Consider the following 25,094-nt stretch of genomic DNA (forward strand, 5'->3'; position numbering starts at 1 on the left):
AAAAGGTTTTCCTCTATTTGCCCCAACAATTCTTTCAAAATCCTAAAAAACTCAACCAAATTACCCCTTAAACTTCTATATTCCAGGGAATAAAACACTACTCTATGTCATCTCTCCTCTTAATCTAACCCTTGTAACCCTGGTAACATTTTAGTGAATCTGTGCTGCACTCTTTCCAAGGCCAATATATCCTTTCTAAGGTGCAGTGTTCAGAACTGTGAACAATATTACAGACGTGGTCTAACCAAGGCTTTGGATAGCTGTATCAAAACTTCCTCCCCTTAATATTCTAGCCCTCTAGTTATAAAGGCTAACATTCCATTACCCTTTTTGAATTTTTTTCATACCTGACTACTACATTTCAGTGATCTGTTTACATGGAGTTCTAATTCTCCTTGGACCTCTGCGGTTGTTAGTGTTTCAACATTTAAAAAATACATGGATCTAGTGGGACACCACTAGTCACTTGCTTTCAATTCGAGTACATACCCATTATCCCTACTCCCTGACTTCTACTACCTAAGCAACCTCCTAACCAGGTCAGTAAGTTGCCTTCAATTCCATGGGCTTTAATTTTAGCTAACAGTTTCTTATTTAGTACCTATTCAAAAGTCTTTGGAAGTCCTTATCAACTATGTTCTCAGGCATTCTCCTGTCTACTACTTTAGTTATTTGCTCAAAAAATTCAATTAGCTTCATTAAACATGAACCACATTTTATAAACCCATGTAGGTTCTCTTTAATCAGCTCAAATTTTGCTCAAGTGTTCAGTCACTATGTTCTTAATTTTTGATTCCAATAACTTTCTGCAGCAGATGTTAAACAAACAAATCTAAATTCTCCTAGTTTCTCTCTCACACCTTTCTTAAGTCATGGGGTTGCATTTGTTCCAAGCCTGCTTTCTGATCCTTCTGTCACACTCCTGCTGCACCAGAAAGGACGTGAAATCTCAGCTCCAGCTTGTCTAAATCTCTTCCACCTGCATCCTCTTTCAACCTAAATTCCATTCCTTCATCACCTCTCTTTGCCAATCTTCATTGATTCTCTTTCCCCCACAATATGGATTTTGAAATCATTGTCCTGATCTACCAGGCCATGTGTTGCTTTGTCCCTCCCTACATGTGGAACCCCTTCATGCACACTCTTCTCTTCAAATTCTGCCTTCCTTTGGATATTCCCTTCTCTTTGGTCCAGCTTCTAAAGCTCCATTCTAACCAAACACTAACTTATCCAGACTTTCACACTATCCCCTACAATGTCATATGTATTTATTTTTCCCACCCTTGCAGATGTCAGCTGCATCCTCAGCCTCCATTGCATGGATTTCAAAATCACCATCCTTCTTTACATTTCCCACCATGGTCAAATACAATTCATCGTCGCAGTCTCCTCCAGCCCAAGGTCCAAGCACACAGCTATCACTTTTCCAACCTGGCCCTGTACTTTGGAACTCTCAGCCAAAACCTTTTAATCCTTTCTTGTTTTCCTTTTCTTCAAGAGCTTCTTTAAAAACTGATTTTTCTATTACTTTCTGCTTAATGTTCACTTCTATTCCTTCGAGTCGCTTTAAACAGGCTCCAGAAGCTGGCCGAGCGCGTCTACCCTGAGGCATAGTGTGGCTTTCGTGCAGAGAGATCAACCGTTGGCATGCTGTTCTCCCTTCGTCAGATACAGGAGAAATGTTGTGAACAACAGATGCCCCTCTACATTGCTTTCATTGATCTCACCAAAGCCTTTGACCTCGTCAGCAGACGTGGTCTCTTCAGACTACTAGAAAAGATTGGATGCCCACTAAAGTATCATCACCTCATTCCATGACAATATGAAAGGCACAATTCAACATGGTGGCTCCTCATCAGAGCCCTTTCCTATCCTGAGTGGCGTGAAACAGGGCTGTGTTCTCGCACCCACACTTTTTGGGATTTTCTTCTCCCTGCTACTTTCACATGCGTTCAAGTCCTCTGAAGAATGAATTTTCCTCCACACAAGATAAGGGGGCAGGTTGTTCAACCTTGCCCATCTAAGAGCGAAGTCCAAAGTACGGAAAGTCCTCATCAGGGAACACCTCTTTGCTGACGATGCTGCTTTAACATCTCACACTGAAGAGTGCCTGCAGAGTCTCATCGACAGGTTTGCGGCTGCCTGCAATGAATTTGGCATAACTATCAGCCTCAAGAAAACGAACATCATGGGGCAGGATGTCAGAAATGCTCCATCCATCAATATTGGTGACCATGCTCTGGAAGTGGTTCAAGAGTTCACCTACCTAGGCTCAACTATCACCAGTAACCTGTCTCTAGATGCAGAAATCAACAAGCGCATGGGAAAGGCTTCCACTGCTATGTCCAGACTGGCCAAGAGAGTGTGGGAAAATGGCGCACTGACACGGAACACAAAAGTGTGAGTGTATCAGGCCTGTGTCCTCAGTACCTTGCTCTATGGCAGCGAGGCCTGGACAACGTATGTCAGCCAAGAGCGACGTCTCAATTCATTCCATCTACGCTGCCTCCGGAGAATACTTGGCATCAGGTGGCAGGACCGTATCTCCAACACAGAAGTCCTCGAGGCGGCCAACATCCCCAGCTTATACACACTACTGAGTCAGCGGCGCTTGAGCTGGCTTGGCCATGTGAGCCGCATGGAAGATGGCAGGATCCCCAAAGACACATTGTACAGCGAGCTCGCCACTGGTATCAGACCCATCGGCTGTCCATGTCTCCGCTTTAAAGACGTCTGCAAACGCGACATGAAATCCTGTGGCATTGATCACAAGTCGTGGGAGTCAGTTGCCAGCGTTCGCCAGAGCTGGCGGGCAGCCATAAAGACGGGGCTAAAGTGTGGCGAGTCGAAGTGACTTAGTAGTTGGCAGGAAAAAAGACAGAGGCGCAAGGGGAGAGCCAACAGTGTAACAGCCCCGTCAAACAAATTTCTCTGCAGCACCTGTGGAAGAGCCTGTCACTCTAGAATTGGCCTTTATAGCCACTCCAGGCGCTGCTTCACAAACCACTGACCACCTCCAGGCGCTTATCCATTGTCTCTCGAGATAAGGAGGCCAAAGAACATTCCTTCAAAGCACCTTGGAACATATGAAATGAAAAGCCCTATATAAACATAAGTTGTTATTAAATTTATTATCTGCAAACCTGATGTATTTGTTTCAAACTAAAAGGCACTGTATGAACACTTTCCCAACACTAAAAAGATGTAACAAAATAAGAAAAAAAACTGCAAATGCTTTAAATCTCAAGCAAAAATAGGAAATGCTAAAAATGGACCTGCCAACAGAAATGCAAAGTTGGTGTTTTGGGTAAGTCCCTTCTTCAGAGTTGAAAACCGAAGAATAAGCAAACAGTTTACTAGAGTTGGGTAAAAACAAAGGTGGGGGAGAAAGAACATAACTCCGATCACAAAGAGAGACTTAGTGTGTTGAAAGACCACCAATGTACTTAAAATGTTGATTCCACACTCCCAGTGGATAACCGGTACTAACAGGAGTACATTGCAGGCTCAGAGTATATGATCTTCTCCCTATTAAAATTGGTAAGTGGAAAATCACAGGCTGTGTGCTGTGACTTCTCACAATGCACTCGCTATTGAAAACATGGAAAAGATGAAATTGTGGAAATTGTCACTTGAACCAAAATATCATCAGTGAGGCAATAGAAAGACATAAAAAGAGTTCCCTGGATCTGTGCCCAGGACCACCTGCGTGCCGTGGGTTTTGTAAATAGGGCAGTTTGGGAGCACATGCCTGTAAAGGAACTTCCCTAATTTTTAGTCAGGCAGGTTCCTTTACAGGCATTAACTCAGACCCACCTGATCTGCTGTACTCAAGTGGGAAAATGTCCCCTTAAAAGTACAAATTAATGAAAGGTCCACACAAGGGAACAGGTAAGAAAATGGGGGAAAACTGGGAAAATCTACAAAGCCTGAAGAGTGCTGAAATGATAACTGAAAATGCTGGCAACATGTAGGTGTATTAGACCCCAGAACAGAAAAACAATAGGCTATCACCAATGGCACAAATCTGTGCCAGAACAGTGTTGTGGTGAAGGATCTATTATACCCGGATCATTAACCAGCAGCATCCCCAACCCCTCCACCCCCCCCCCCCCCACCCCCATCATCAGAATCCCCAAGGGATATAATAAATTCAGTCCCCCAGCCCTACCAAGAAAAGTAACAAATATATAAATATGCATAGTTCTGATGAAAGGTCATTGATTTGAAACGTTATCTCTTTCTCCACAGATGCTGCCAGACCTACTGGTTATTTCCAGCATTTTCTGTTTTTATTTCAGATTTCCAGCATCTGCAGTACTTTGCTTTTGTTTCTGATGAAAGGTCATTAACCTGGAACATGAACTCCGTTTCTCTCTCCACAGATGCTGTCTGACCCGCTTGTTGTTTTTATTTCAGATTTCCAGCAGCCACCGTATTTTCCTTTTGCAACAGATATCACTCTGCCTCTCAAACAATTTTCATGACTGCAGCCAACGCTACTTATTTATATATTTAAAACGAAGTCCCCTCCTGTTTTTTTCCACATTTTAACGTCGTGGTTTTGCAATTTTAAAATTTGGTAATCTGATGAGATCCTCTTCCCGTCCATATGTATTCACTTTAGCCTTTTCCTGCCTTCTCCTTGCCAGCTTTTTTTAAAAACTCAAACTCAGTCTCATTAATTGTGATCGTCACCTTGCCGCCTGCTCCTCGCTCATTGTCAGCTCCTGGGTTTCCTTTATCCCCTCAAGTGCCTCATTGTTCCTTCTCTTTGACCCCAATTTGTTCGCAACTTGTCCCCAAGCCTTGTGTTACCTATCCACATTGGACTGCCCCTCTGCTCATGCAGACTACCCGAATTGCAGAAAGGTGGAGAAAGTTTTGAGTTTCGAAATGTATAAACTTTAACTCCCTTGTAATCTGTTTCTTTAACTCCATACGTCGCCATATGTTTTAGTGCATTTCCCTGACTGGTTGTGGTCACCTTGTAGAGTTTCCCGGTCATTGCGATGGTCGCAGTCTCCCCGGGTTTCTGAGGGGTCGGTGCTGCACTACTGTACCCACCTCCTCAGTCACTCACTCCCTCTCCCCTCATTCCCACCCACTAATCTGCTGCTGGTGACGTTGCCGTTCCCCTCCTCCTCCCTCACTTTTTCACTGAAAGCTCCAGCAAGCTCCCGCTTTCACCATCAGCTGAAAATGCACCTTTTGGGGGGAATAGCAGCGATCGGCGCCTTTTTCCTTTACGTCCTGGGAGCCTGAACAAAACCGTACATCACCTCGCATCCAATCGGGGATCCACGGCGGAAAAATAAAAGGTAACAGGAGTTTCTGAGAGTGCGTGGAAGAAGCGGGGTTGGCGGGTGGGGGAGAACTGCCGGGTGAGAATTTCATACACGTTCTCCTTGTGTTTTTTTTGAGGAGAGTGCTGTGGAGATGTGTGGGGTCTCTGTCCTGGGACCGGTCACAGGGGCTCGAGTGGAGCCGACTTCCCGCTCCCAGCTACTGGGGAGAGTGCGCTGTGTTACTGGGTGAACCTTGCCGGAAATCTGCCAAGTCCGCACTCATGGCACACAGTGGGTGTTTAAACTGGGGTTTAAAGGGAATCTGCTCAATGTCCAGGTTATCCATTAACCGGGGAGAAGAGCAGAATTGCAAGCAGACATGGCTGCTTTGCTGCTTGTCACCCTTCCCTTGGCCAGTTTGGGGAGTCTTTGCCCCGGGCGGGTTGCTGCTTGGGGAGGGAGGGAGAGGCGGCCGGGGATTCAGCGCTGCTCCGCCAGCTCTGATTTTAACTGTGTGCTGGGAGCTCCGATGCCCCGAACACGGAAGGAACTCTGCGCCGTAACCATCATGTGGTGGGACCCATCGACAGCTGGAATGGTCATTTAAAAAGCAGCAGCCCCGAGAGTGTGCGCCGGGGAAAGTGCAGGTTTGTGTCCCATGCTTTCTACTCAATGCCGGGGGCAAAGTGAACGAAAGAGGCGTTGATCGCTTTATGGAGGATCTGGTGTATTTTCATGGAAACTTGAAGCCGCAAACAGAACAAATCTCATGTGTTTTCTTTTTGGATGGAGTTACTATAAACTGACAAATATGCTCAGTTGTTAGGCTTTGATGAAGCACTTTTATTAACTCTTGATTTATCAGTTGGTATTCACTCCCTCCAGAAAGTGGTGTTATTACTGTATTCTACTGTAGAAATAGTGAAAGTGAAAACGTATCGCGGTTAACAGCCCCTTATTACGGGCATCTTTATCAACCGAACAAAATACACATAGAGCTATCGAAACTGACAGAAGAAAATCATGCGGCACATCGTGCTCATGCTGGTACTCTACTGGACTGTCATCATGAGAGTTGTGTAGCAAAAAGGAATGCCGCAATTATCTGGCAGATCATATTGAACCGAGACGATGCACATGCACGTTTTAATACTTAAAGCAGCGATCCCCCCACTTTGTGTGGGGGACTCATTACAACTACTGATGCTCTCCCAAGGTTTCCTTGCCCTAACTTCCAAAGAGAAATAGAGCTATTATTGCAGAAAGTGTATTAGCATATAAATTCCCTTTGTTGGGCACTAGGTCAACAACAACTTGCATTTAGAGAGCATTTATATATTGCATTTAACATAGTAAAACTTCCCAAACACTTCACAGGACCATTATCAAACAAAATTTGACAACTGAGACACATAAAGGGATATTAGCACAAGTGACCAAAAGCTTGGTGAGAGAGATAAGTTTTAAGGATTATTTTTAAAAGGGCTGGGGGGGGGGGGGGGGGGGGTGGGGGCGGTGGCGGTGGAGAGAGAGGGGCAGAGTGGTTTAGGGAGGGAAATCCAGAGCTTGAGCCCAAAGCAGTTGAAGGCACAGCCGCCAATGGAGGAGCGATGAAAATTGGGGATGTGCAAGAGACCAGAATTGGAGGAATGGCGATATCTTGAAAGCTTTTAGGGCTAGAGGGGGTTATAGAGATAGGGAGAGGTGAGGTCATGGAAAGATTTGAAAACAATTATGAGAAGTTTAAAATTGGGAGACAATGCAGGTTAGCAAGCACAGGGATGATGAGTGAATCAGACTTGGTGCAAATTAGGATACAGACAGCAGAATTTTGAATGACCTTAAGTTTATGGAGGGTGCATGCTGGAAGTCCAGCCAGAGGAGCATTGGAATACATGAGTCTAGAGGTAACAAATCATAGAATCATAGAATGGTAATAGCACAGAATGAGGTCATTCGGCCTGTTGTGTCTGTGCTGGAACTCTGCAAGATCAAACTTGGGCGGCACAGTGGCGCAGTGGTTAGCACCGCAGCCTCACAGCTCCAGCGACCCGGGTTCAATTCTGGGTACTGCCTGTGTGGAGTTTGCAAGTTCTCCCTGTGTCTGCGTGGGTTTTCCCCGGGTGCTCCGGTTTCCTCCCACAAGCCAAAAGACTTGCAGGTTGGTAGGTAAATTGGCCATTATAAATTGCCCCTAGTATAGGTAGGTGGTAGGGAAATATAGGGTCAGGTGGGGATGTGGTATATGGAATTAGTATAGGGTTAGTATAAATGGGGGGTTGATGGGCGGCACAGACTCGGTGGGCTGAAGGGCCTGTTTCAGTGCTGTATCTCTAAACATAAAACTTGAAGGGTGTTGGGTTGGTGGGCCATGGGTAGCCAATAATAATCAATTAAAGGCCTAATGAGGAGAATGGTTAGGACTTCCCAGCATTGGAGCTGACTCCCACTGAGTGCCGAGTCCAGCAGCTCCAAGGAGGCAGCCTCCCAGTGGCAGGCTGGGTGGCCATCGAAGCCAGAGGCTCCATGCCCCCATGATGGGGCTGTGGGTAGGAAAGGCCACACCCATGGCTCAAACGAATCCTCCAGAGGTGTTTCCCCTCTGCTCCAAAAGGCCTACCGGCTTTGTCCCTCTTTAGTATTACAGCCAGGTGATAAGGGGTAGAGGTGGTTCCCATTCTTCAACTCCCAACTGACCACAGTAACTGTTTTTGTTACTAGGGTTTTAACCCCTTTTGTTTTATTTGTCAAATAAACAGACAGCGACAGATTTTCTTGTTGATTTAAAACACAAGATTACTTATTTATTGAACAATATTCCTGAAATGGTTGCAAGCGCACCCACACACACACATTCACTTGCACACATGCGCATAAGAGATAGCTAGAGAGGGAAAGGGGTAAGTGGTTTGAAGTGAGGTAGGTTTACGGGGTTCACGGTAAACCTGTTGAATCTTCTTGGAGGTCAGTTTCTCTTTTAAAGTTGCAGGCCTGGGTTTTGTAGATTTCTCTGGTAGTTGAGACTTCAATCCAGAGACCAGAGATCACTTTCAGTTCTCTGCTGCACAAGTTGAAGTGTAGAACTCACAGCACAGCACCTTCTTTGGCTTTTGCTGGATTTCTCCCGGCTCTCAGCTGGGCAGGCTTTCATGATTGTTTGTTAAGATCTCCCCTTCTCTCTCCAGAGAGCTATATTTTAAGGTCAAAACGCTGGGCTGAATTTTATTAGCGCGCCACAAAACGCGGCGACGCACTTTCAAGTCCGCGATATTTTGCGCAAGGGCTGTTTTAAATGGAGGGGTTGGAGCGGCTGCCCCCGATGACATAGAGGGGTGGTGCTCCATCCCTGACAACGGCATCCGGCGTGGCGCCATTTTTAAAGGGCTTCAGGCCCTTCACGTTAATTTGCATGTTTAAAGGTGCTGTTTCAGTAGAAAATGCAGAACATTTTAATTTATCTTTTATTACCCTCTTCTCCCCCCCACTCTGAATTCTCATTTCATGTCTTGACATTTACCCCCAAAAAACCACTTCGGAGAATGCTGATCTTTAACTCCCAACCTTAAGAACATTTGACCCTCAACCCCTTCCCACCATCCCCACAACCAATTGGATCGGTTTTCCCCACTCCCACACCCCTCCCGACCTGAAAATTAAACTCCTCACCCATCCCCAGAGTGTCTTGCCTTGAATCGGAAGACGCGGGACTTCCGGCCGCCAGCTGGAATATCGGCATGGGACGGCCGCCCTGTCCAGGTAAGATAATTAACATGTATTTGCATAAGTTTTATTAGGTAAATGAAGGCCCCGCCGCTTGGTGGTGGGGGGACCGCACCAAGGACTCACTGCCGCTGGTAAACTGCAACTGCGCCTTCTTGGTGTTGGGGGTCATGTCGAGTCTCTCCCGGAAGAATTTTCCGGGCCCCCCATCCCCTGCCATGATGCAGGAGGGCTCATAAAATTCAGCCCAGTGCCTCCGTTGGGAGACACAGATACCCCCTCCCTGTAGTGACTAACAATGGTCCAGGATGTGGCTACTTCACACCTTCTTTGTTTCAGAAGATCCCATGCAATTCAAAAATGTTTCTTGATGGGTTCAGGATGGGTGTAATTGACACCTCTTAGCTTCGAATGTATCCTTTTGTCCTTACCAGACTGTAAGGCAGTTTGAATGTACAGTTTGACCTTCGGTCATTTTGTAGCACATTGCCCACTTTTAAAGGAAAAGTCCGTTTTTCCAACTCTTCAGTTTGGGTTCTGTATTTCAATCGCGGCACATCATGTGAGCAAAACACCTCCCCCAAAAGAGAAAAAATTAAATTCCTTGGGTTTCATCTTTATCTTTTTTTTTGGTTTAGAAAGAAAGAAACTAGGAAGGAATAGGGGTCACACCACTACACACATGATGCCCACACCTCAATCCTACAACTGCTACAGCTAGCATTGTCTGCAACAGCCATTTCTTGTTCAAATTTGAGTTTTACATCATCCGTTCTTTGGATGAGGCACAGTTATAATTGAATTTCCTTTTTGAGCATTGAAGTTTTGCCCCAGGAAAGCTTCTGTTTAGAAAGTTTTTTTAAAATCTTTTTGACAACTTTGCTGTTCCAAAACTTGTAATATACAAATTTCTGTTATTGCATTGTTCCTGGCTATTGCAAATTTCAGTGCCTGTGCAGGCTTTAACCCCATAACTGTTCCTTCCACAACACATGGGTTTTATAGTTCAGGTTCAGGCACATTGATAGTTGTAATCCCTAGAGTGACAGCGGATGATAAATTGTTTTTTTAGCCCATGTGAGGCATTTGGGTTCTCCTCCTGCACGTTATCCTTAGTGAGTTCTGAATCAGTTTTGCTGGGTTCGGTTAGCTTTGGATTTAGAATCTTTTCCTTTGATTCTTCAGTGAGCACATCCACACTGACTTCACTTTTAGTTTTCTTGTGGCTTTCACAAGTGTGTTTACCTTAGGATATTTTACCTTTCTTTTTCCTTTTACTTGGGAAATAGTTTTCTCCCCAATCTGCCCCATGTCCTCTGGGACACTACTGCTCGCAGGTGGCTGTCCTGCATTGGCTGCACTCCCCTGTGGTACTTCAGCTAGGTGAGGCATCTCCCTCACTCTTGGCTTACCTGTTTGGGAACTTTCCTTGTCCCTATTTAAATCTTTTAAAAAGGTTTTGGCTAATCATATCTCTGGTGCTTTTCTTTCAACTCCTGCTGCTTTTATCTCAGCTCATTTAAATTCCTCTGGCTCTATCTTCGGGCTGAATTTTATTGGGGCGGTGCCCTTTGAACTGGGCGGAGTGCCTGCATTCGCCGGCTGCTGCCGAGCACCTGCGATATTAATCGCGGGGGCTCAGTAGAATCACGGCGCTGAGCCCCCCTCCCCATATTCCGTAGGGAGAGGCGGGACATTCGGCGTAGTGAGAGAGTTTTTGACAGCTGTGCAGCAGATGCTGGACCCTATTTTACGCGCCCCAGCACCTGCTTCCTGACAGCTGTCAAAGAAATACTTACCTGACTGCTGAAGAGTGGGGCTGCTGTCAATCTGGCAGCAAAGCAGAAAATCCTGCAGAAATCCAGGCAGCATCTGTGGAGAGGGAAGCAGAGTTAACTTGTCTAAGTTCACAGAGCTAAAAGTTAACTCTGCTTCTCTCTCCACAAATGCTGCCTGACCTGCTGAGTTACCCCAGCACTTTCCGCATTGCTGCCACATACTTACCCTGCTGTGTCCCAGTGTCCTGTGAAGTTGCGATCCTCTTCTCCCACTCAAGTGTAACATTCCTTCTTGTAGGCATACTGCACCTGGGTGAATAATCTTAAATTTGCATTATCCAGGACGTGAGACTAAAATACACCATAAAAGGTATTACAGAGGTTTACAGAGAACACACTGACACAAATGGGAATGCATGGGTGTCACAGCAATGTAAATACATCTTTCACTAAATGTCCCTCATCAACATGTGTGTCCTTTTCTCTGTGCAAATGATGTGTGCCAGCATGTAGTGCCAATGTCACATCCCTTTGCACCGTGGGCCCTTCAGGTGGGCCAACATATGCAATAACATCATTGCCATGCCTCCATTACTCATGAGCGTCTCCACGGACTCAGTGACATGGACATTTGCTCAGTCAGCTGCTGCCTCTGATGGTTTACACAGGGATGCTGCAGATGTGGACTGGTGCACAGCAGGTGAGTGAGGGTGATGTGTGGTTTGCAGAGCTCATATCGGTTCCTATGGGGCATACAGCCTTTGATAAGCCACTTCCGTACGTCCCTTGCTCACTGCTAACCCTGCGTGCAGAGCCTGGGTGCCATCTGCCCTCCGATGTGTCTTTCTTGTTGTAGGTCCTCAGTGTCCTCATAGTCCAAGGAGGAATCCTGTTGGCGTCTCTCCTCATCATGCCAGGCCTTGCCCATATTGGGTGCCTAGTTGTCAAGAGCAGCAAAGAAAGGAGTTGGCCTTTTTGGCCCGTAGTACAGGGCATCATCCTATCCATCCAGGCATCGGAGGTGCTCTTTCAGCATGCCGGTCTCCTGCTCAATGTAGCTCAGTGGCTGGCGTTGGACCTCTCCTCTGCAGCAGTGGTGGAGTCTCTCACTGGTGTCGGGAGCCATGTCTGCAAAGGATAGCCCTTATCTCCAAGAAGCCACCCCTCCATCTGAGCCAGTTCAGTGAACAGCGGTGGCAGCTGGGACTGGCGTAAGACCCAGGTGTCATGGCAGCTGCCTGAGAAGCAGTCACACATTCACAGCAAGCATCTGCAGTGTTCACATACCAGCTTCACCTAGATTGAGAGGGCTCCTTTAATGGTGACATCTGCAGGTGGTAGCCTGGCAGTAGGCCTAATGGCCACATGACTGCAGTCTATGAACATTATAACCTATGGTTCTATGGCAATGGTGCCAGAACCAATGGCCCTCTGGGCCTGGCTGTGAGAGTCCGTCCTGAAGTGGACATCCTCACTGGCCCTCAGGTGAAGGGCATTGGTGACCTCCCTGATGCAGCTGTGCACTGCTGACTGTGTGACCCCACAAAGGTCTCTGGTGGGCTCCTAAAAGGCTGCAGAGGTGTCAGGCTTGAGAACCGCTGCCACTATGAGGAACAAAGGCATGGGATGTCCACCAGAGCCCATGGGCTGCAGGTCATCCTTGAGCAGGGCACAGAGACGTGTCACCACCCTCTCTATATGCACAATCTCCTCTGACACTGGTGCTCTGACATCCGATGGCATGTCATGTGGGGCCTGTAGATGCATGGCAACCGTAATGGCGAGCTCCCCTTGGGGGCTGCTGCTCACGACCGGGGGCCGCTACGTGGATCACACCTGCCTGTTGATTTTGCCTCTGGCGCATATAGATCCTCACATGCAGAGGATCACACAATGTAGGATGAGCCACACCTATTTCCTTGTGATAAATAAAGTTGAACCCTGCTATTTTCGAAGGTTCCTAACAGGGCATGGATTGGTGTTGACGGGTACATCAGCTGCTTTCCTGGATCAACTATGTGGCATGCCATGGCATTGCCCATCTTGGCCAACACTCAGAGTGGCACAACATGACCACATCAAGATCCTACCAGCTGAATCGATTGCCCCCACCATCCATAAAACCTAATGCTCCTGCCCTTTGCTGCACCCTCCCTACACACAAGTTGCCTAGTGTGCCATTGCCCCGTCACAGACACAGAGCGTACACTTTTAACGGAGGGATGGTGCACGGTACCTCCCTTCATGCCAGCACAGCTTTCCCTCCAGGATTCTCAGACCACCTCCCTTCCAGAGTGTAGAGTTAGACCCCTGTGTATCCCCTCCCTCCTCCCTTTAAGAATGCACAGTTAGACCCATGCATATCCTCCCTCCCTCCTCCATTCCAGAATGCAGAGTGAGGACCCGCTGGCTTTTCAGATCGTGAACGGGACGGCACGTGACTGCCACCCGTTCAACGAAAAATCCGGCAGTGTCAGTGGAGAAGCGGCAGGCTGCATAATCAGCAAAGGTAAGTAATCATTACCATATGTTGATTGTGATGCCGCCGCCCTGTGGCGGGGGTGCCGCACTGAGGTCCTGCCGCCGGCAGTAATATGCGGCGGGGCCTTCTCGATGTCGCGGGTTGAGGCAGGCCTCTCTCCACAGCATTTTACCAGCCCTTGTGCTGCGACTCGCGGCGTCGAGGGGCTGGTAAATTCAGCCTTGGCCTCTTTAAATTCTTCTGGCTTTCTTTTAGCTTCTTTAGTTTTTACTGGCCCTGTTGCCCCCTGTGGGAGTTTTGGAACTTCCTCAGCCCTCTGCAGCTGTGCAGATTTCTGTTTGTTCCCCTCAGTTTCTCCAGTTTCCATGGACTGCTCTGGATACAATACTGTGCTTCCTGCCAAGTCATTGCCCAGCAATAGGTTGACCCCTTGCATTGGTAAGTTCGGAATGACCCTGACTGTCACTACACCGGTGACCAACTGTAATGACCGAGATCGGAGGAGTGCACTGTTCCACTTTTCCACAGGTCACAACATATAGTTAAATGTGTACCCATTTACCGATAGGGTCAATCATAGACTCTATTTTTATCCCAGAATAAAATACACCAACCAGGTTTCTTTAATAAACAACAAAATTATCAATGTATTCAATGTATTATAAAACAAGACTTAACCAGTAATGAAGCAAAGCATTAACACACAGATTGAAATATTAAAGTTTGCTTTTTACCTTAGCCCCTCAATCACACACACACACGCAAACTCACCTGTTAGCAGAAAAATAGAGATTTTCTGTTTAGAGCAGTTAAAAAAAAATGACTAAAAAAGAATACTTTGGCCAAAGAGAAGATAGGGAAAGAAGTCAGTTGTCCCTTTTTGGTTTGGCATCCCAAATACGTGCAGATGGCTGTCACTGGGATCTTTCTGAAACAGTTCTTTTCAGGCGTCATTGAGGATCAGTTTGGCAGGCTTTCCAGGAGAAATTCGGCATCAGGGGTTTCTGGCAGGCTTTCCAGGAGAAATTCGGCACAACTTTAACTTCCAAGCAGAATGGGACATAATATACCAATTCTACTGACAGGGTCAGATGCTCAAGAATTGTGGGACAGTATGTTTAAAAGTGACAACTAATTAAAAGAAGCAGGAAATGGATAAAATAATTGCATGGTGCATTAATAAGGGGTGGGTACCTCAAATTTTCTAGGAATAATCATTGAAGTAGTTTTGGTTATTCTTATTGTCCAAGATGAAATGTTGAATGAGGGAGCCATGAACAAAGAAAGGCAGGCATGAGAAAATATGAAAACATCATTGTGCTTCAGAACTTCAGCATTTTGATCAGCATAATTAAGTGTGCCTGTCCCTGGAGCATCCCATGTGATTTCCAATGTAATTTGAGGATCGAAGTTAATTCTGGGCATCCTATTCCATATGCTGTCCATATAAAATTGCAGGGTTTGGGCCATAGGAGACTTGGTCTGCTCAGTCACGATTAACATCAAACAGAATTGTATGGAAACGTGCCTTTTTTGTTGCAAACTCGTTCAATAAATATAGCTCATTTAATCATAGAATGGTTACAGTACAGAAGGAGGCCATTCAGCCCGTCATATCCATGCTTGCTGGGCTCCATGAACTTTCTGTTCCTTTACATGTGTCTTTATGGCAAGTGGGAGAGAGTTTTTAAATTCATCGAGCAAAATTGCCTCTCTGAGATTTTCATAGCTGAGCTGTACTTTAAGAGCCCTCAGCCACTGGTCAAAAGCCAGCTGCTTATTTCTCTCAAACTCCAGGTAAGTTTGATCAGCTTGCTTCTTGAGTGTTCTAAACTTTTGGCGATAGACTTCCGGTACTAATTCATATGCCCTGAGGATAGCATTTTTTGTCAGTTCATAGTTGGATGAACTCTCATCTGGCAACAGGGAATAAACCTCATGGGCTTTTCCAGTTAGCTTGCTTTGTAGCAGCAGAGTCCATGTCTCAGCTGGCCACTTTAACTGCCTTGCCAGTTTTTCAAAAGACACAAAAAAGGCTTCCACATCTCCCTCATTGAATTTTGGGATCAATTGGGAAAGTTTTAACAATTCTGTACCCAGCCCTGAATTACTGTCCTCCATATTGGCCATGCTTTCACTGGGGTTACTCTGCCACCCCCTATGTAACTCAAGCCGCCTCAGCTCTCTCTTTTTGCATTCTTTCTGGAAGGTTTTTTCTCTTTCTCTCTCCAGTCTCTCTCTTTCTTTCTCCTGTCTTTTTCTTCATGTTCCTTCTGGAAGTTTCTTTCTCTCTCTCCTGTCTCTTCTCTCTTGCTTTTCCTCTATCCTCAAATTGAAGTTTCGTCTGTTCCAGTTGTATCTTTGCTAGAATACCCTGTCGGATTCTACTTCTAACCCTGTTTCTGCTTCTTCAGATTCAAGGGAAAAATGGTTGGCCTTAGGAGTTCAGACTTCCTAGCCTTGCCACATACAGTGATCCCACACTGCTCAGCCATTTTCCTTAACTCCTCCATAGACAGTGCTTTTAACTTATCCCAAGTTATTTCACCCTGGCTTGGGGAACTACTAGCTTCAGTCCCAGACATGTTAGTATTCTAGCACACACAACCACAAGAAAACAGGTATTGAAACCTTTTCTCTTTTTGATTGGGATCAATTTGGCTTCCCACTTCCAATTTCCTTGTTTGTGGGTCAAATGCCGGATGCTAGCCCCCAAATTTCTGTTACAGCCAGGTGAGAAAGGAGTCTAGGGGTTCCCTCTCAGCCTTTGCCTGGTTTAACCATAACATAGTTTAAATTTAAAAACACCATGTTTTTAGCTCCCCCTCAGTGAATTCTTGTTCACAGTTTTCCAATTGTAAGCAAAGAAATCAATTAGACAGGTATTCTTAGATTTAAACAAGACAGGTGTAAGTTTATTAGTCTTAAACTCTAATTTGGTTAAAGACTCTGAATATGCGGCGCGACCACGCTAGCATGCATACGCGAAAAACACACGCGCAGATAGAGACAGAAAATGTAGAAAGAATAAAGGGGAAAAGTTTGAGGCAATAGCTGGGTTTCTATTTACGGTTCTTTGAGTTCGATGTAGAGTCTTTGGTTGCTGGTAAGTCTTGCCATTTCGTTGGGGCCCAGTGCACGCTTTAAAACTTGTTTCGATGTAAGAGTCTTTTCTCTCTCGAGGTTTAAGAGACTTCATTGGATCCGCAGATTAGTAAAAGAGAGAGATTAAGCCTGGCAGGAGAGAGGCTCTCTTCCAAGTTCAATTGCAATCTGCAGTCTCTGTCTTCAAAACTGTCCTGTGAGCTCAATTCAAAACTCCAAGTTGACCAGCAGGTTAATCCTGTGACTAACCCCTTATTTGGGAACAACTGCACCTGTGGTTTGTGGATTTCAAAACTCTCGGTGGGTGGGGGTGAGGTGTAGTGCTGTCTCTTACACCAACAAGATGTGGATCACCATTGCCCAGACTAACCTCTGTTAATTGAATCAGTGAGCAGTTTCCATTGTCTTTTCCTAGGCGACTTTCTCTTAGAATGCAAATTTTTTTCAGCCACTGCTGATCTCTTTTATACAAGTCATCTCTCCACTCCAGCAACAGTTTAAAATTAATGTACATGTGACGCAATTAATATGCCGTATTCTTGGCAGGTGGGGGTCTTCATGACATCCTCAACAACACTGTCACCAGAAATGCCCATAATATATTCAGATTCAAATTTTTAGGGAATGAGACTTCACTTGTGGCAATGGTGTTTGGTGCTTGGCACAAGAAATATCAGAAGAAACCCTAAGATGTAATGGGAACAATCATCTAAGAGCCTGAGACTCCTTTCAGTAACTCACCTGTCCAAGTAGTTCTTCATCTTTTCCACCGTATTATTCTAACTAGGATGGAAATCCAACCATTTGTTTACTGATATTATATTCTGTAGCAACAGGAAGAAATTCTCTGGACAAAGCTGAAAGAAAAGGAATTTTTCTGAGTTGTGTTACTAGCTTGCAGCACATATCAGAGAATTTGTGTGGCTGGAAATTGCATACTGATAAATCCAACACCTTAATTTACTTTAAGCACCTTAAGCATGCATGTTTATTGTCTTTGACTCCAGTGCTTTCCCCTTGGTGACAGTGTACCCTGTGTTTTTTCTAGAATTGGTTCTAAAACTGATTTCAGTATTTTGGCAACAGGAGGCTATTATTGAGCTGGCCAACTTGTGCTGGGTTTTTGGTTCTGCAGTTCGTTCCACCAAATCTGATGATGTCAGGTGTTGCAGGGTGTTTTGAATAGTCTTGATGAACATATGCAATTACATGCGCAACTGGTAGGCAGAAAAAAGCTGGTCCATCAAGCTTGCCCCACACCATGATGGCTGAAACATTCGGCTGGATTTTATCAGCCCTCTAGGGACGGACTGGCCAGCAGGGAGGCCCGTAAAATGGTGAGGGAAGATGGAGGTGTGGGGGTGAGTGCCTGTTGTCTTCCTGCTGCCACGCCACTTTACCAGTGGCGAGGGAGGTGGAGGACAGCCCTCCACCCAAAGGACAATTGAGTCACTTAGGTGGCCAATTAAGGGCCTCTTCCCGCCGCCTGTAGCATTTTAGCAGTGGTGGGTGGGTCCTCCAGCATGTGGGGAGATCGCCTGGTGAACTCTGGCGGCTTTCCTGTATGCGTCGGCAGGGCGTGGTAGTGGTGGTGAACTTCCTCTTTGTGCACTCTGTGGCCCACAGAGGGGCCCCCCAATGGTAATAGCTGCCCTCACCAATGCCACCCCCCCTCGCCCTCACCCGCCCCATTTACCTGGTTGGGAAGTCCCAGCGATTTTCAGATTGCACAAATGGGCTGGTGCTCAGTGTCTGATTGGGGGTTGTCCCCAAAAGATTTGCCCACAATGTGTTATTCATTCACATTCCCTAGTTGGCACAAAATCTATACCATGATAGATACATGTGCATTTCTAGCAGGTAGCAAGCAATAAGAATCATGAATGAATCTGACCAATTTTCTCCTTCCCATCCAAGAGGTGTTCAGTGCAATTGTAAAAGCCCTACTGCTGCTTCAGCTGAGATCTAGGACTCAATTCTCACTTTGTGAAACTGGACTCAGGACTGTTTCTGGGACCTGGACCTGCCGCTGGAGGGGTTGGAAACAGTCACTGACCTGGGATTTTGACTGGGGCACCCCCTTAACTGGCATGGAAACAGGTACCCTGTCCAGTTAATGGGTGGCAGGCAGGCTCTTGAAGCTGGAGATCCAATTAGAGGTCTTCCAGCTTGAGAGGAGAAGCAGGCTGCAGTAAACATGAAGGTGCCCTCTCACTAACTTTTTTAAAAATTCAAAAAAAATTAGGAAAAGCAGCCAGGCCAGCACTGGGGGTGAGGGGAATCCATCAGTGAGGTGGCCTTTGGCTGCATCTGCACCAGGCAGGCAGGGAAGGCTGTAGGTCTGCCTGGAGCACTTGCACCCCGGCCTGCTGCTGGGTTCCCACCTCCAGGCAGTTAAACTGCCCCCCACCACCCTGTCACCACCCTGGGAAACTGAAGGCCAACTGGAAAATCCCAGTCGGCTCCTCTATCTGCTGCTAACAAGGCTCTTAATGAGCCTAATTGGCTGCCCGGCTCATATGCGGGTGGACGGCCCTTCCGGGCCTTGATTCCACCTCTTCTAAAATGGCTGGTGCCAGGAATGCGGTTGGAAAAGCAGCACGCTGACCAGCACCCGTATTTTCAGGCCCCATCTGCCTCTGTTCCCAACCTCAGCAGGGCCTGAAATTTCTGCCCCAGATTACGGCATAGACCGGATGTGAAAACTAGTATTTGTGGTTCAGCCACTTGCTGGATAAATTCTCAGAGCCATTGGGGGAGTGCTTGTTTTTTATTGAATAAATGCTTCGCCTGTCTCATTTAATTTTTCTGCCCTTCAGTGTGTTTATATACACTGAATCATTCGATTCTCATACGAGTGTTTTTGAACGGAGAATCAACATTTGGGTAAACATTTGCAGTGCCTTTTCCCAGTGAGGTTTTATTATGTCTAGTGAAGGGATAGTCACTCATTTTCAATGACATCCATGCCACAGATAAACGCTTTAATAGGTAACAGATGCAGAAACGCAGCCACATATCCATGGAAAAAGTGGCCCAAATAAATATATGAACAAGAAAATAAGGAGGGAATGGGAAAGGACTATTGATTTCATTCATTTTTTTTCAAAATATCTTAATTTAATTGTTTCCATAGTTGACATGGTACTACCTCTAATATACAAAGAAAAACACAGGAAAGAAATTCATGTATCATAACATTAAAGTAGGTCTGTGTGAATAGTAGTTGTGGTGAAGATATTACAGATGAAGTTTTTTTTTATTTCTTCATGGGATGTGGGTGTTGCTGGCTAGACCAGCATTTATTGCCCAACCCTAAGTGCCCTTGAACTGAGTGGTTTGCTAGGCCATTTCAGAGGGCATTTAAGTGTCAACCACATTGCTGTGGGTCTGGAGTCACATGGAGGCCAGACCAGGTAAGGGCAGCAGATTTCCTTCCCTAAAAGGACATTAGTTAAGCAGATGGATTTTTGCAACAATCAACAATGGTTTCATGTTCACCATTAGACCAGCTTTTATAAATTCCAGATTTATTAATTGAATTCAAATTTCGCTGTCTGCTGTGGTTGAATTCAAACCCATGCCCCCAGAGCATTAACATGGCTTCTGGTTTATTAATCTATTTATGTTACTACTATGCCACTGGGGATGCTAGTCATGCCCCAAGTGACAGTGTGCTGGTTATGAAGATTAGCCTTCAGGAATTCCAATATGGGAGCAATGGTGAGTTTGGGGGGAGGAGATTGGGAGAGAGGTGAGTGGTGGCCAGTATCAGTCTGCAGTTTTAATGTGGAGCACTCCTGCTCCTCCAGGCTTTATATACAAATGAGTGAAAAATTTGCCTTGCACCTATTTGGTGGGAACCTCCAACGATCCTTTATAAAGGCCGTTGGTTTGGCTGCTGTGCATCTGATAAAATTAATTGCAATGAACCAGTTATGCAAATGGGCCTGAAAGAGGTGTTAGACCCACAATTTGCAGTTTTCAGTCGGCCTGGCGCCTGCTTCAGGCATGTGCCTAGGATGACTACAAAGTGCGCTAACCAAAATGGTGATGACGCATACCCAGCACAGACTAAGCTCACTGCCTCCCATATTTAAGTGCCTGTTTTTCATCCATTGTGGGTAAGAACCTGGTCATCAGGTGCGAGGTGCTCACGTTGTTGCTGTACGTGGCGCAGGTCTGGCCCATACCCCACTCCTGCGCTGTGGCGGTCACCCGAGCCATTTTCCGCTTCATCTGGGGATCTAAAATGGGCCGGGTCCGGAGGGACACAATGTTCAAATCTCTGGACAAGGGCAGCAAAAATGTTCCCAACGTGGCCCTCATCCTGATAACCACCTTCGTGTGCGGCTGCATCAAGCTGGGTGTAGATCTCCAGTACGCAAACTCCAAGTGTCACTACGTGCTGAGTTTTTATCTGTCCCCGGTGTTGCGAAAGATGGGCCTGGTCACATTGCTGCGGAACGCTCCATGCAGTTGGACCGTGCCGTACCATCTATCCTTCGTGGAGCTGTTTCTGCGGGAAAACACCTTTGACCACCGATCCATCAGGCAGTGGTCTGCACGTAATGTCCTCAAGGCCCTACGGGAAAAGGAGACGGTGGATCCTGTCGGATGGTTCCCCGAGCAGACTGTCAAAGTCATTTGGTGGAATGCCTCATTGCCAGAACTTTCAAACAAGCACCAAGATGTAGCTTGGCTGGTGGTGAGAAGGGCCCTCCCCGTCAGATCCTTCATGCACGCCCGAAGTCTCGCCCCCTCCGCACAATGCCCCCGCGGTGGCTGTGGTGGGGAAGAGATGGTTGCCCACCTCCTCCTGGAATGTGTCTTTGCAAAGCAGGTGTGGAAAGAGATGCAGTGGTTTTTGTCGAGGTTCATCCCAAGCAGCTCTGTAACACAGGAGTCTGTGCTCTACGGGCTGTTCCCAGGGACGCACACCGAGACAAACATCAACTGCTGCTGGAGGACTATCAATTCGGTGAAAGACGCCCTTTGGTCTGCCCGAAACTTGCTGGTCTTCCAGCGCCACCACCACCAAATGTTGCAGACTGGCACATTCCAAGGTCCAGGACTACGTGCTGAGGGACGCACTAAAGCTTGGGGCAGCCGCAGCAAAGGCTCAATGGGGAAAGACCACAGTGTAAGGTCCCCCCCACCAAGCTGAACTGAGGGGCTGGATCCATGGGAAACCCCTCGAACTGTATCGGGAAAATTTTGTGGCTGTAAATGTAAAAATGTATATGGCATGACAATGAAATGGAAGGGTTGTGAGGCAACTCATGATTGTACAGAAGGAAACTGATCACCTTTGCACTGTTTGTATTTTTTGACTTGATGCTGTTTTTAACTGTTTGAGAATGTAATTTTTACAGATTTTTATGAATAAAGTATATTATGGAAATAAAAAAAAAATCTGGAAATGGGAACTGTGCTATCCAATTACTAGGCCACTGTGACAAACTAGTTGAATAATTTTTTTTAACGATAATTATGTTGAATACATCTCAATTATATTTTATATATTGTGATTCAGTGTACAGCTCTTCTACATGGACCACACATAAAATCAAATGTTTTCCATGTTCGCTGTGACCAGGGCCTTACAAGTTGGCTCAAACTCACATTGGTTTTCTTTAATGATCTGTTTTGTTAAACATCATAATCAGGCTGGCCTCAAATGCCACAAGACCATTGTTTTCATACTCTCCCTTCTGCTAGCTCCTGCATATATCTGCCTATTCACTGTTCCATTCATATTTTCCTACAACAGTCCCTTCATCTCAGCTTTGGTCTTCCACATGGTCTTTCTTAGCTGGCAACAATTCCATCACAATCCAAGAGTAATAATCCTCAACTTTATAGCACACGCCCTCCCTTGATCCACAGAGGTGCTTTTTATTTCTAATAGGTTACTCTACGTATTAAAATAATGCCAATTCGAAAATCCAGACTAGAGCTTCCTCCAGTTGCCTTTTTTGGATTCATATCTTTTAGTGGCATAGGAAAAATTTCTCTAGAAATCTATCAAAATGTCTCACTTCTAACAGAAATTAACATGTTTGACGGTGTCTCATCTATCTTTAAAAGTTGGAACTTGCAGGGCTGTGGGGAAAGAGTGGGACTAATTGAATATCTCTTTCAAAGAGTCGGCACTGGGTCGATGGGCCTAATGGCCTCCTTCTGACATGTATGATTCTACAAACTTCACAGATCTCACTATTTGAGGTGAAATATCAATCTCCAGTTCCACTGCTTTTTTGTTGTAACTCCATTTAAGGATATCTCTGTCAAGATATCACTGTATTGATAGCTACGGTCTATTTAGGATGCCACCAAAATCTCCCTCCCCAGGATATTTCTCTGCATAGTACTGCCTTGCTGCCTCAACAATAGCCATTTGCATTTATATTGTTCCTTTACAGTAAAAGATAGAAGTAATGATAGAAATAGAAGTAGTTGCCGCCAAGTCAGAAGAGATGGATTAGGAAGAACGACCAAAGGCTTTTTTGAGGGTGGAGTGAGAAGGAGAGGGTCTTAGATAAGGAGTTTGAGTCCGCTGCCACTGGTGATGGGGAAAAGGTGGGAGGGATGCACAGAAAGTGGAGGTCAGGAGCACAAAGTTTAGGATGGAATTTAGTAAAGAAGATCACTCAGCCGGGGGGTGCGGAGGGGAGGCCTCTTTCTAATTCAGTGATCTTTCTTGAAGTGAACATTTCTCATTGAAACATACAACATTCTGAAGGGGCTTGACAGGGTAGACACTGAGGGGTTGCTTCCACTAGCTGGGGAATCTAAAATATGTGGGCACGGCCTCAGGGTTAGGGGTCGATCATTTAGGATTGTGTTGAGGAGAAACTTCTTCACTCAAAGGGTTGTGAATCTTTTGAATTCTCTACCCTAGAGGGTAGTGGATGTTCCTTCATTGAATATATTTAAGTCTGAGTTACAGATTTTTGGTCTATCAGGGAACCAAGGAATATGGGGAGCAGGCGGGAAAGTGGAGTTGAAGCTGAATATCAGTCATGATCGTATTGAATGGCGAAGCAGGCTCAAGGGACTGTATGATCTACTCCTGCTGCTATTTCTTAGGCTCTTACGTAACATCATCATTTCATGCCTTTTTCTTGCTTTGCCTATAAATGGTAGAGTCGTGTCTACCTCTGACTTCTGCAGTCTACAGCAAAAATTCTACTTTGCTGGATGTATTCCTCAGCCTAGGCTATTCTATTCTCATGTTCCGATGCTTTGATGGTGCTTCTTATTTCTTGAGTTTCTAACCCTTTTTGAATTGCTTTGCTGCTCTGAAGAGCTTTTGATTGATCTCATTCATCATCGATTTGAGTCCTTATTAATGGTTAACTTATTGTCATTCATGGACAGTACAGTAATCCTGTCTTCAGTCTTTCATGTGCCATCTTTCTATCAGTTGGTACCATAATGGTTTGATTGCATAATCTGCCCTTTCTGTAATAGCACCATAATCTAATTTTTAGATACAAAATATTTGCCATTTATTTAACTATATCATGTCATTAAAATATTTGAAAGCATTTCATACAGTTATTATTTGAAGTACTTTGGGGGCTAAATTGAATAGCACATGCAAACAGACGTGGGGATCGTGAAGCACAATTAACCCACGCCTATTCAAGGGCTGGGTTTTTCCAGCTTGCCGCCGATCTCGGTACTTAGTGCGGCGGCTCATTTACAAGGAGAGGGTGTTCCGCCTGCCCCCGATGATGTGGAGGGGGTGGGCGCTCCATCCCCGAAGAATGTGTCCGGCACCACCGCGCAGGCGCCGGCACAATTTTGAAAGGGCTTCAAGCCCTTACAAGTAATTTTAATTTTTAAAGGTCTGCAAAAAGTAAAAGTAAAATTTTAATAGCACTTTGAATCCCCTCTCCCACCCCACCAATGAGTAATCAATCGAGAAATTGTCCTCTCCCCCCAAAAAAACTTTATTCTGATCACGAATTTTCCGCCCTGAACTTCATAAACTTTGACTCGGAACCCCTTCCCACCATCCACGCAACCAATGGCAAGTGTTTTCCCTGCTCCCCCTCCCCGCCCTGAAAACTTCACTCCTCCCCCCTCCCCACCAGTGTTCTGCCTCGGATCTCCGAATGGAGATCCAAAGGCGCAGGAGTTCTGGCAACCAGTAGGACTACTGGCATGGGACAGCCCTCGTAGTGAGGTAAGTGATTATGCATTAATTAACATTTATTTAAATGTTTAAATTAAGGTTCCATCACCGAGCGTTGGGGGGGGGGGGGAGGTGCCAACACTAGGTCTCGCCCCCACTGGTAATCTGGAGCAGGGCCTTCCCTGCGTCAAGGCCTGTGGTGGGCCTCTCCCGGAAGTATTCGGAAGTATTTTCCGGGAGCCCCCTCCACGATCACCGATGTCGGGGCGCTGGTAAAATCCAGCCCAATGTAATGCAGGCACCAGGCCAACTTCGTGAGCTTGCTCATTTCCATGATTGCTGCATGCTGTTTGTTGACTGCATGCATCAACAGAGGGCCCAAAATCATTACTGGCTAGTACCACTTATAGCTAGCCTGCACCTCTTAAAACGGAGGTACATTGTGGTTGCAGTAGGTGCTGGCAGTTGTGCAGGAAGTAAATCTGACCTGAGAAACAGTGAAGAATGGCACAATATGGGAGAGCGCGATTTCTAAGATATTCAGATGCTACACTGGAGGCCTTGGTGGAGGAGAT

At 45.9% G+C, this 25,094-nt stretch overlaps 1 protein-coding gene across 4 annotated transcripts in view; it reads left to right on the forward strand.

Annotated features, from left to right (window-relative positions):
- Positions 1-4,963: 4,963 nt before the first annotated feature.
- Positions 4,964-25,094, forward strand: part of dse (dermatan sulfate epimerase) — a 74,503-nt gene continuing 54,372 nt past the window's right edge. The window contains exons 1-2 of one of the 4 annotated variants that reach the window (XM_068025591.1): positions 4,964-5,321; positions 8,827-9,044. The gene's annotated coding sequence lies outside the window, so the exon portion shown is untranslated. Of the gene's footprint in view, positions 5,322-5,745; positions 5,936-8,826; positions 9,045-25,094 lie in introns of those variants that run through there. The other 3 variants (XM_068025593.1, XM_068025589.1, XM_068025600.1) reach the window with 3 other exon arrangements.

This window comes from Heterodontus francisci, chromosome 3 (assembly GCF_036365525.1).
Source record: "Heterodontus francisci isolate sHetFra1 chromosome 3, sHetFra1.hap1, whole genome shotgun sequence".
NCBI lineage: Eukaryota > Metazoa > Chordata > Chondrichthyes > Heterodontiformes > Heterodontidae > Heterodontus > Heterodontus francisci.